The sequence below is a fragment of the Trachemys scripta genome, chromosome 9, assembly GCF_013100865.1.
Source record: "Trachemys scripta elegans isolate TJP31775 chromosome 9, CAS_Tse_1.0, whole genome shotgun sequence".
In the NCBI taxonomy this organism is placed as follows: Eukaryota; Metazoa; Chordata; order Testudines; family Emydidae; genus Trachemys; species Trachemys scripta.
The window spans coordinates 94,908,234-94,919,528 of record NC_048306.1 but is presented as its reverse complement, the minus strand read 5'-3'; positions in this window follow the sequence as shown (position 1 = coordinate 94,919,528).

Below are 11,295 nucleotides of genomic sequence, written 5' to 3'. Positions count from 1 at the left end.
ATGATGAATGACATCTCTCAACATGAGGGACATGGTCCTCCAACTACTCCTTAGTAGAACGGGTCAGGAATTTGAGAAAACAAACACTTTCTTTGTTGAAAAACGTTGATCTGTCTGAACCAAAACTTTTTGTGGAAAAGGGTCAATTTCAACAAATTTCTTGACTCAAAACAATTTTGAAAGAACTTTCAAAATTGTTGAAATATCCCACTTCAACATTTTGGAAATGTCTTTTCATTTTACAATTTTTCTAAGGACCTGATCCAAATATTTGTGGATGTTTGCGTTAAAGTCTCAAGCGTTGGCAGTACTGCAAATACAACCCTTCAGTTGCAATACAGCCCAGTAAAAATTATCTGGGCCAAATTCATCCCTAATGCAACATCAGTGGCATTCCCCAGGGAGGAATTGAACCTTTTCTGTGCATTTTTGATTTCTGTGATCAGGCTGGTGCTTAATAGGCATCTGAAAGAAAGCTCCCAACAGCTGCTTATGGGAAAGTAGCCATCTAAAGACTGGTGTTAAATTAGAGAACTTTCTTTTCTGTAGTTCGTGTGTACAGTTGAACGTGATTCTCTTCAAGAATGAAGAACTGGATGATGCTGAAATGAAAAGGTTGCTGACTGAGCAGACCAAGAGGAGTAAAAAAAAAAGTAAGTTTTCATTCTGATCTGAAATCTCAAATTTTCATGGGATGGGAAGGTCATTTCCTGCTCAGCTCTACTTTTTAAAGTACTTCGGCCATTATTTTCTTTTTTCTTCTCCCTAGGTCTGCTTTGCTCTCTCCTATACAGTACCCTTTTCTACAGATAGGCTCCAGATCTTCTTGCGGAGTTCTTTAGTTAGATGTGAGCCCAACCTAAACTCTAGATCTCCACCCTGTGAAAATGAGATCTGAGCTTTGCAGCTCAAGCCCATTTCATTATTACTTATTATTTGTATTCTGGTAGTACCAAGGAGCCCCAGTCATGGATCAGAACCCCACTGTGCTAGGCCCTGTACAAACAGATGGTCCCTATCCAAAAAGCCTTCCAATCTAAGCAGCCCATCTATCTTCATTTCCTCCTCTTGGGCTGCTCAGGCACCCAACTCTTTCATTTCAGCGTTGCTCCATTCCCATTTCCTTTCTCTGTCCCCCTCCTACAACCCACTTGATATTCTCATTAAGGTCCTGATCCAACTCCCACTGAAATCAATAGAAAGGCTCCTACTGAAACCACTGGGAGCTGGATTGAGCTCTACGTGCCAGTAACATCTCATTTTAGAAGACAACAACGCTGAATGTTGAAACACAGGCACATCCATAGTCTGCATTCAGCTGCTTCAGTTGACACAGGCCTGCAGATAGGAGTATTTGCGTGTGCCAAAAATATGGGACTTGGGCAACAGGCCATTTCACCTCTGTTGTCTTGAGCATCCAGTACTGAAAACCATTGCTTTGGCCTCTCCTGGATTTTTCCAGCTCCTGAAGCAATCCCACCCAGAGTTACTGATAAAAGAATAATTTCATTGACATATGGTTGATCACGGCATCCAATCTCACCCGTGTGAAGCGGCGCCACAGTGCACATTGGCATTTCTGTGTCTGAGTGGAACAGGTGCAGCAGCAGAACAATGCAACCTCAGTTAATTTCTTTTAACATCAAAGTCAAATGCTTCTTAAATTCTAACGGCCGCGCTCCCCGTTGAAGAGTTGGCTCTACAAGTTATGAGAAATAGGAGTGTAACTCTTAGCACAGAGTGAGAAAGAGCTACAGACAAAATGGGAAAACATAATTCTCCACTCTCATAACCTGATTGATCATTTTGTGTGTAATCAAAACGTGTTGGTTTCCCTTAGCCTTTTTGTTGTACTGATTTTCAAAGAACAATGGTTATTCCATACTATTAACCATGATGTTAAATTATTATTATTACAGTAATACCTTGAGGGCCTAACCAAGACTGGGACTCCATTATGCAAGGCACTGCACAAACATAGCAAGAGACAGTTCTTTCCCCAAATTATTTATAAACTAAATAGACAGAACACAATGGATAAGAGAGGAAACCAGAGACAGGAAGTGACTTGTCCAAGATCAAACAGCAGGTCCATGGCAGAGCCCAGCTCGCTGTACAGCTGACCACACTTCCCTCAAAAGATTCTTTAGGGAAAAACTCTTAGACAAATTACCCAACAATGCAATAAATAGAAGAAACATCCAAGTCCTGTATCTCCCCCATCAGTATCCCACAGTTTATAATCCAACCTCCGTACAAAAAGAAACCGTAAGCTTGTGTCACTCAACTCAGTCAAACAGCATCGTGACTAGAGCTGGGTGAAGTTTTTCAAAGAAATAGTTTATTCACTAAAGGGGAAAAAAATGCAGTTTTGATCAACTTGAAACTATTTGCAAATTTGACATGAATCGCTCCAGACACTTACAAGATGGGGGTTGGGGAAAGGGAAGGAGGAAGGTGGCTGTGTGGTGATGTCACCACATTCCCTTTTTATAACCTTTAGCCCAGTGGTTAGAGCAATCACCGGAGATGTCGTAGACCCAGGTACAAATCCCCACTCTGGAACAGCTCTAAAACCCAGACCTTTTTTGATTCACCAAAAATTCTGAAAAATTTCAGATTCAGTTTGATCCGAAAAGGTTTATTTTTATTTTTCAGAGCTGCCACTGAGCTTAAACACAAAACGTATTCACCAGGCTCTACCTCTGACTTATCATAATATAATTGCTTAACTTTGCTTTCACTGAAGACACTTATAATGGAGGTTAATGTATTTGTGTTCTGGGTAGAGTTTGGAATGTTATAAATAGGAGAGGAGATAGGGAGCGTTCGGAGAGCGCACGCTACAGAAAGTGCCATTAGGTCGCAGTGTTTATTTCATGGGCAGAAGCTGTCAGTGCGTCTAGTGGTCACTTAGGACTGAAATCCAAGGTCTTGTTGATTTCAGCTGAATGCATTTGCTGAGCGCTGGATGACATTTACCAACATAGGCAGCCTCTAGGATTTCAACAGAAGCTAATCTACCATCCTCCAACATCTATCATTTCAAATGACCCAAACTAAAGAGCAGCATGCATACCCCATGTACTCTGACACTCAGTGGGGCATCAGATGGCAAGTAAGCCTCTTCATCCCAGTGCATTTTATCTAGTAAGAGGAGAGGGTGACCAGCACTCTGCACACATTGCCAAACAAAGAAAACTTGGAGCATGACAAGCACAACCACAGAAATCCCCAGCTCGCTAGCAGTCAAGTCTGGACTTGAAAAATAAAGACGGGAAAAGAAAAAAAATGTCAGTGATGCTTAAGAAAACACATTTGGAATGGAGCTTAGCTGCCAAGATTGCTCTGGATGTCAAGCTGGTTTTTATTTTTTTTGTCATGTTAGCAAACTGTTGATGGCTGTGGGCAAGGAGGCCTAATGACAGGAGACTAACAGGAAGCAGACGAGTTGCAAAAGGATATTTGGGGAGGGGGGTGTATCACTTAGTGATGGAGAGCATGTAAAGGAATCTGCATCTTATTTGTCCCTTTGTTCTCCTGCCCTGCTTGACTGGCAAGTCCTGTTGCACTAAGATTGCAGGTTGCAGATATCCTAAATCAAAACCGAGACACCCCACGCACACAGACATGCTTCCGGGGATACAGTAGTTCAACATCAGGATGGCAAAAAGTGATGGAGTCTAAAAAAAATTTAAGTTTTGAAGAGGTGTCTTGCATAATGCAATAGATACATTCCTTTAACAAGACACACAAGTCAAATGTTGTCATAAAACACCACCTATGTCCTGTATACCATTTTCATCTTTAGATCTCAGAGAACCTCACAAAGGAGGCAAGTATCACCCCCATTTTATGGATAGGGAAATTGAGGCACAGAGAATGCAACTGACTTGCCCAAGGTCACCCAGAAGTCCAGTGGGAGAGCAGGGAATTGAACAAAGGCCTCCTAAATCCCAGTCCAGTGCCTGATCCACTGAACTACTGCAACATATCTGGAACCCTCTAGAAACATCACTCTTGCCAATATGTTGTATATCTTTACCACGAGGGCAGAACTCAGAACCTCCTGTTCCAAAAGCACTGCCCTTTGTCCCTTGAGCAGAAGGAGAAAGATATCAGGGTACTTAATCAAGTGTTAGTTGTCATTCCTGTAGGAACAATTCCTTCCTGATTCCTGCGGGGGATCAATTTACATTCTGAGCTAGGAGATTAGATTGATTCCCTTTATGTAAGCCAAGATACAATATGAAATCATATTTACCACTTTTGACATAATGTCCTTCTGCAGCAGTGAATTCCACAGACTGACTACATACTGAAATATTTCTTTTCATTGGTTATAATTTTCCTGGCCATTAGTTCTGCCTTCTACAACAAAGAGTATTTATTTTAAGATATAGGCACCCTGGAAAAACTTGAGCTCTCCCCAGCTGCACAAGCCAGGGGCAACAAAGGGTTAACAAACTTCAGGCTATAACAACCCAAGATGGAGGGAGCAAATTCCAGAATGAGCAGAGCTCTAAATGGGAATACCCTGCCAAAAGCCCCTTTGTCTTTTATACCAATGAGGGTATAGCAGGGTGCCTTTGCTGACCACAGCTGTATGGGAATAGAGATAGGTATGTCCCAGGCCTTTTAGGGATATAGAAGTCAAAACTGACACCTTAGAATAAGCCAGGAAAATAGACAGCCAGTGGAGATGATGGATCACCAGTGCACTGAACAAAACCTGTTGAACAAGCCGTCTGGCGAACATTACACCAGCTGCAGTTTCTGGATGGATTTAAGATGTATATGAGAATAAAATCTCAGGAAACAGATGATTGGATCCTGATGGGTAGATAGCAGGTTTCCTTCCCAGGTTGTTACCAAGAGGACGTTACCACGACAGAGTCAGAGAGTTAAAGCGTCATATGTATGAACAGTAAATAAGGTCAAAAGGGTAGATGTTTTCCCTTAGGTGTCTTGTGTAAATTTATGGTGAGCTAAGCAGGAAAGGTGGCCTTCGGTGAATGGTAATCCAGGCCAAAAGCAGAAAATCGTGGGATTAAAAGTGGGTGGTCAAATCACTCATTAGACATCCGGGGAAAAAAAGATACTTTCTGGTGGCTGGCAAGCAGGTTCTGCAGGGAACAAAGAAGTCTTTTTCTCTCTCTCACACAGTCTGCTAGGGACTAAACACATCTGTCTCTCCTCTCCTCCCCCCTCGATCCCTCCCTCCCTAGGGATTTTTTGGGGATTCAAGGAATATGTGTGTGTGTGTGTGTTTATAGAATAGTTCCATTCAATTAAGACCCAGAGTACAGTAGCTTTATATCAGAGGCAACCTAGAGAGAGAGCTCTGTGGAAGTGAGGGTACCTGGTAATGATAACAACCGTGCACTGGTTGTAAGTGTCATCACCTCTTATTCTTAATCAAAAGGCTTCCAATCCCTTCTCAACACATGTACTCCGAAATGAAGGGACTGCTGGAGAATCATTTGAATGTGGCAGCCCTAGATAATGATGAAATGAATAAAAGGCTTACTATTTTATTTGGGTGAGGAGGAATTCAGTGCTCCTCTCATGAAAAGGTAGTGGTTTAATGGCACTCAGGGAGAAGGCCTTCTAGTTATCCACATGCTGCTGTCATTGCTGCGCTAATAGCTACAATATGGGCTTTCCCAGTCTGGTGGGGTGAAAGGATGCTGTTTCATAAGTCCCTGCACTTCTAGGGCGAAGCCCTCAGAAAGAGAGCTGAGCCTGAATAAAGGGCTTTGCTTTGAGGAAAATGCTCTGAAAGATAGGAGGGCTGAGGACAGGAATCTTCAGCCCCAACAAGTGATTCAAAGTGATCAAACCCACATAACCAGCTATGGCAGGCTGTGTATGCATGATATATTGGCACCCATGCCCGCCTCATGCCTGCTCCTTCCCCAGGAGTGGCAACAACAGGGAAGCCTGTGGTGGGGAGGCCACCACTTAGGGCTGTGCAGTGTCCACTTCTGTGGACCCTTCATAGTGCAGTAGAAGTGAGTGATTTCCATGCTGTACGGGCCTTACACAGGCATGTAGGGGCATCTTATCTCTAGTGAAGGGGGCACTCACCGCTGTAGCGCCTCCTCATGACTTGGCATGGTGTAGCAGCTCTGTCCCTCTCTGGCACCCCTTCATGACAGCTGTTTTGGTCCTCCAGTGGTCCACCTCTTCCCATGACTCAACCCTCTGGTCAGGTCATGATTTATGTCCACCCCTTCTGTAATAACAATCCAACAAGCCAGAGCCCAAGACCCTGGATTAGGTCTTTGGCTCCAACTCTGGGCCCTCACACCTTTTCCCCTGGTTTCACTCATCCTTATCCCCATCTCAGGGACTCCAAGCAAGCTTCTTCAGTGCCGAGTAGGGGAACTTGAGCCCTCCCACTACACCAGGTTCTAGCCAAACGTCCCAATAACTGGCAGCCAAGGACTGGGGCTTCATCCAGTTCCTTGCTGCTGTCTTCCAGAGCTTCTTCCTGCTCAGCCTATCTGGCCTTCTCCCCAGCAGACTCTCTAGGCTCACTCTTGAGGACGTCAGTAACTATTACAGGAGTGAGTGGGTGAGGTTCTGTGGCCCATGATGTGTAGGAGGTCAGATTAGATGGTCCCTTATGGCTCTAAAGTCTATGAGTAGAGTCTATGAGTAAATCCTCTCAGGGCTGGGACTCTCAAGGCCTTCCCTTAGAAGCCTCTAACAAACCCAAACCAAAGGCACAAACTCAAATCAACTTCCACGTTCCTTGGGCTTGGCCTCATTAACCCCCTTGCTGTTCTTCCACTGAGCACCTCCCAGGACTCTCTCCCTGGAAGTCCTTATCATGCCCCTTAATCATGAACACCAGTGGGGCCAGCTTCACTCCCAGTGGCTGCTTCATCTCTCTCCTGGTCTCCTAATGGACAACTCATTGCACACCTAGACAACAGCTTACTATTAACACATATCCTTGAATGTTTCTCCCCATTCACATTTTGTATCAGGGCTAAATTTTATTTTGGATCAGAGGTGAAGTCAATTCCAAGTCCTCCAGATTCCTTTCCTTAATAATTATTTGCAGACAAGCTCACAGCCCAGTCTTCCTTTCTAGTACCTTAAAAATCACCATGCATCGTATATAATTTTGTAGTGTCAGAAGTTGACAGTGGTAACTCACAGTCCTCTTTTCTGGGATGTCAAGAACCTCTGCTTTAATAACCTGACCATTTGTTACCATATTTGTTTCATTCAGTGAACACTGAAGCCATGTCAGACCAAATGAAAAGTAATTAGAGAGTTTAAAAATGCCTTACGCCACAAGAAGAAATTCAAAAAGGAAAGGGGCTATTTCAGTGAATATAAAAGCTGTTTGAAAAATTGGCGGGTGGGAGATAATTGCCAGTTTTCTTCATCTTTTCTGTCAAAATCTGAAATTTTGATGAAGATTTTCACTGGAATTTGGAAGGTTGAGACCAGCTCTGGTGAACACCTGATAAAGGAAACGAGTGGGTAAAAAACCCATTTCCCCACATATCTAAGGTAAATCCCAGGCAGAAAACAACCCTTTGTTCAATGCTAGTTAAGGTTCTTACATTCTGCTATTGTAACATTTTCCTCAGATGCTGAAAAGCTAGCAAACGCACAGTTAAGGTCAAACCCGCCACTTCCGTTTCTCAGGCTCTACCTACATCAACATAAAACTTATCAACCCTTACTTATTACTGTAATACTTCCACAACACATTGCTAACACTCAAAGCTTCGTAAACTGCCATGCAGCTTTGTCTCTACCACACATACAAGAACAAGGCATGTTAGAAGTTGTTTTTTTTTTTAAAAGCCCATAAGAAAATTATATCTTCTAAAAGGAGCTGTACTTTTAACATAGGTTAACCAACAAATATCAAATCTCCACAAAATCCTCCACATTAAAACACCTCATACCACAGTTTCTACAGCAAGCAAAATGAAAGAGTTAAAGATTTAAAGGCCAAGTACATGGAATCAATATATTTCCTTACAGTTATATAGCCATCCATTGCTGGCTTAACTCCACTGCCTTCAATTTGACCCACTATGTCCATGAGTGTCATCATATATACAAAGCTACAGAAGGACCAGGATATTATCAATGAACAATGCCACTATTCATTGAACATGACAAGGTTTGGGACGAAGTGGCCAGTGGTGATATAAAAAGCCAAGGACATTATGAGGAGAGTTCACTTGTATGGTGACCCTGGTTGAAATGAATACCTAATAAAAGAACAGATTAGTTAGAAGAATGAACTTGCCTGGAAAATGCAATACATAAAACCAACTGGACAGAAGAACAGATCAGATATGCGCACTCTTTCTCCTGTTCACCAAACCAAAATATATTGCATAGCAGAGTCTCTTTCCCAATGAGCCATAATTAATAATAATAATTATAAGGAATCATCACACATTGGGGGAAATCATAATCTATTTCAGAAATCTGTTTATGGAGGAAAGAACCTGAGCAGTGGCCAAAACAGAGGGGGACAAAAGTATGAACCAAGTTACAATTTCTTTCCTTATCTCAAGCTGGGTGAATCATCTATCCCTTATCACTCTTGCTACCTGAAATGGCTTCCCTGGAGGCAATCCTTCCGGTCTGTGACTGACAAGCGGTGCTCCTGGGCTGACAGGATACCTTTCATCTGTTTTTCCTCTTCCTCCTGTTGTCTTTGCTCTCTTCTTTCTCACTATTCCATCTGGTGCATCTTGATGAGCTGGGAGGTACTCCACCTGTAAGTTAGCAAGCGCAATGAACCTCATTCTTGATTGCTCTGTATCTTGTGCAGTCATTTTCAGCAGATCAGAATGGTAGCATTTTTTTACCCACTTTGCAGTGGTGTAAATGACTGCACAAGACAAAGAGCAATGGAGAATCAGGCCCTGTCTACACTCCAATTTAAACTTGTGCAAACCCCTGAATGGACCCTCTTATTTTGTTTTGAGTAACTTACTTTGGCTCAGTTTACACCTGTTCCTAATCAATTTAATCTAAATCAGAATAAGCCTGATTTAAGACAAAATAAGTGTCCACACAGACTTTTGCACCAATTTAATGAAACCAGTTTAAGATAAGGCGTTAAGTTCAACCATTACAATTCTGCACGTAAAACAGCCCTAGTTGTAGGCACAGGAGAGAATCCTGGAGTTCCAGATCCTCAAAGGTATTTAGGCCCCTATCTCCCAAAATCTGGCCCTTTGAGTAAACTTAAACACTGCAGGCCTTGAGTTCACTAGCAAAAAAGGTGGAGCTAACATGTAGTAACTAACATCCTACTGAGGACAAGGCAGTTGTAGGCTTAGCTAGAATTTACCTCAGCCTTCTAACCTTTTTCTTAGTGTGGACATGCTCACAGACTCAAGGGGTAGGTCTATGTTACAATGTAAGCCCAGGATTAGTAGAACTTGAGTTAGCAGACCCTAGGTCTCGAGCACCTAGGGTTATTTGTAACCCCAGATTCAGAGTTGTTGAACCCTGGATCCCAACCTGGAGCTCCAGAGTCTATACAGTATTATGTGGGTCTGAGTCTTAGGCATAAGACATAAGGCACCCTTATCCAGACTTCCTAGTACTCCCAAAATGTGGCCGCTCTAGCCCTTTGTTTCTGGTGCAGCGTGGGAAAACATAACTGTCCAGAAGACAAAGAAAGTCGGTCCATGGGATTGTGGGATACTTTAAGCAGACTCCTAAAGCAGAAGTCCCGTGGGGCTGCATCTACATTGCAAAGCAATAGGGCTTGAAACCTTGGGTCCCGGCTTGAGTCAAGCTTGGACAAGGGGGTCCTAGGACCATGGGTCTGAGCCCTGGCTTAGCACAATTCATGTGTAGATAGAAGGGAGCTTAAGTTTGACCCTGAGTGAGAACTCTGCATTTACATTGCAATGTAGACATATACCTAGAGAGACTAGACAACAGACAAGAACAGAATGTGGTCCAAAGTCTGTCAAGCACTCTGAGATCCTTCTGCATGAAAGCATAGATAAGAATTATTGCTCTTGGTTAAGGAGCACTCTAGTTAAGTGTGAATTGCTTTATCTGTACATTATTGAGCAGACTGCTTACCTATGGCTTACAAAGTGCCCTATTTAATTATGTTGCTTTACCTAAGAGTTAATGAGTAACTCATTTAGCTGCGGCTTCCTTACCTGTGAGTTAATAAGAGCCTTGTTGCATTTAGTGCTAACCAAGCTGAGTGCAGTGCACTAGGCCCATACAGATTTCAGTAGCTATGGCTTGGTGGGGAAGGAAAAGGGAACTTTGGGCCTTTGAGCAATCTGAGGCTTTAATATAATTCCCTCATGTTCTCTTTCCTGTAGACTTCTTCATGCTCCCTTTCCCCAACTCAGATGTTCCAGATATTTGGCCATTTTACTCCCATGTCCAATAAATTAGTATACAAGCATGACCAGCCCAATCACCATAGAAATTACTGGCATGCCTAAATTTGGGAGAAAAAGGAAACCCCAGGTGATAAGCAAATTAGGCCTCACCACAACTTTCAGAGAAGAGCTTAACTTTCTGCTGTTTTCAAATAGGCCTGATCTTGCTTTACCAGACAACACTGATTTGGAGAAAGACTTGACATGAGCGTGCCAGGTGTTTTTATAAAAAGCATCTTTTTGCTCCATTTTGGGAAAGCATTTCACAGGCAATCTGTAACTTGAGCTGAAAGTCACATTCATGTTAATATTACAGCTTGATCTGTAAAAATATGCACCAATCCATTGCTTTTGACTCATGTACATTAAAAGCATTTACCAAACTTATCAGTGAACAATGGAATTATTATGGCTGTTGACTCCTTCACCATGGCAGCAGGGTTACAAATATAGTACTCAGTATTATGCCTTGTCTTGTACCAGTATAACTACGTCAGTTAGGGGTGTGACTTTTTTTTATAGTGAAATAGTTTTGCTGGTGCAACCGTAAGTGCGGATGCAGTTATACTTGTATATAGGTACTTTGTATCAGTGTAGCTTATTCCCTTTTCCACACAAGAATAGGCTGTACTGATATAACTGCACCCACATAGTATGGTTGTACTCCATAACAGAGCTGAGTAATGTGGATTCTCACATTCACCCCAATGGGGTGTTAATGCTGAAGCTCAATGACAACAACGTAAATGGTAATGTTAACTCTTTCACTGCTGATCATTTTAGCAGAAATATCTAGCTATCCAGGCTGTAGGCAGAGTTGAAATAGGGTGTCCCACTCAGAGTCCTGGAGGGCAAGTTAGGATCTGTCCTGTAGTGAAGCATC